Genomic DNA, 2,180 nt, shown 5'->3' on the forward strand with positions numbered 1-2,180 from the left:
TGACAACTAAAGAATATATGTGTCCTATCATCATCGGGTGTTTGTCGGGTTCTCTATAAATTCCAATATCGACGGATACGGGTATCTACATATACGTCTAAGTTTTTCTTGGGATTCTTGAGACCGGATATAATCAAAGACAAAAAGATGAATTGTCTCTTCATACACAACCAAGGAGGCAAGTTATATGGGATCAACATCACCGGCCAACATGAGTATTGCTTTCCAAATCTATTAAACGGTGAGAACCCCGTCAGGTGCACAAATTGCCCCATCGCACATTTCGAGGGTCATTCGCAAAATCAGGGTGTTGTTTATCAAAGTGCTTCCAAGCCTCTCCATCACTTGGATGAGACATTATCCCATTGGCACGAGGGTTCTCGTAGTGCCATCTCATTTGTGCCGCAATATCTTTATTTGCATAAAGTCTTTGGAGCCTAGGTCCTATCGGGAAATAAAATAATGGGTTTTCGGGTACTCGTTTTCCATTTAAATTAGATTTAGATTTGTATCTATCGACCCCACACTTCTTGCATTGCTCAAGTTGATGATCATCATTCCAAAAAAGCATACAACCAGTGGGACATGCATGAATCTTCTGATGGGGTAGCTGGAGAGCTTTAAGCACTTTTTTTGGTCTCATAGAAATTCCGAGTCATACAATTATTGTTAGGAATCATATCCCGCATATATGACGCGAAACCATCTACACACTTATGCGGCATATTAAACTCACATTTCAAAGTTAATAACCGCGCCGCAGATTGCAACAAAGACATCTTCTTGCCTTCATACACGGGTTGTTCGCTTTTTTAACATCTCAAAAAAGCAGTCACATTAGGGTTAGGAGATTCGTCGACTTCTTCAGCATTAAGGGCCTCCTCCATTATTTGTTCAATGTTATCACGTAACTCATTATTAACCATCTCTTGATAGGGGTTGTTAGGCTCAGTGATTGGTTCTTCTAGTGGATACTCTTCTCCATGACACACCCAATAATAGTAATTATCGCAAAATCCCTTTAACGAAAGATGTTTCTTCACCTCCAATTCACTTAATAGTACGAAATTGGTGCATTTTTTACAAGGACAGCGAATTTTGTTGTTGGTTATATATTCATTTTGTTGCTTAGCGTAATTAATAAATTCGATTACGCCATTTACATATTCAGCCCTAATTTTTTTATTAGCATCCACTCTCTCGTACATCCACTCACGCTCTACTCTCTTCATTTGAAATCTACAAATGGTTACACAAAATAAATTTATAAATGTATATATATACAGTGAATATATTGAAAATAACAAGAGAAAAAAAAACAATTATTACATACGAACCGTTGAAAATATCAAAAAGAATTGGAATTAAATTATTTAATCTTATTATTAATACTTTTTAAAAAAAATAAAAAAGGTTATTTGATGAGAATAATTCAAACTATGACTGTCCTGCTCAAAATAATCCAAACTATACACCCATAAAAATCCAAATTATTCTATCATATGACTTATAATGGTCTGTTGCTCTTAGTGACCGGTTGTCCCTGGTAAGTTTTACTTGTTCTTCCCTTTTCTTATACATAATCAAATATTATTCATTATTCATCGTGTGAGATATCATGGGAAAAGAAAGCACTACAAAGAGGATCCACCACAAGTACAACGGAGATGAAGCAGGATAGTAAAAAACTAAGAAATATTGCAAAATCAATGGGGAAAAAGAAGAAAAGGTTAAATTGTGAAACAAAACGATGGTGTTGTAATGTCTGAAGAAGGGCTTTACAAATCTGAGTTTTCAGAGTCTTTTAATTTAAAATCAATCATGTTATTAGTTTTCCTCCCATTTTCTGAGTTACAATTAAAGGTATGTTTGTTTATATTTAAGCAAAATTAAAGATATGCTACCCAGATAGGGTTTTATGATTTTGATTAGAGTCTTACACGGGTAGTAGTGAGACGGTCTTACACGGGTGAGACGGTCTCATTATGTAAAACGACAACCCATTTATTAGCATTAATTGAACAATTTTCTTACAAAAATGGACCGTCTCACGGTGTAAGACCGTCTTACGGCATAATTTGTGTTTGGTGGAGCTTGGCATCGTTATTAGAATCAAAATTCTGTTTTTTAATGCTATGTTTCTTTATCAATTATCTAATTTAATTATGATGCTTGAGGAT

Source organism: Silene latifolia, chromosome Y, assembly GCF_048544455.1.
Source record: "Silene latifolia isolate original U9 population chromosome Y, ASM4854445v1, whole genome shotgun sequence".
In the NCBI taxonomy this organism is placed as follows: Eukaryota; Viridiplantae; Streptophyta; class Magnoliopsida; order Caryophyllales; family Caryophyllaceae; genus Silene; species Silene latifolia.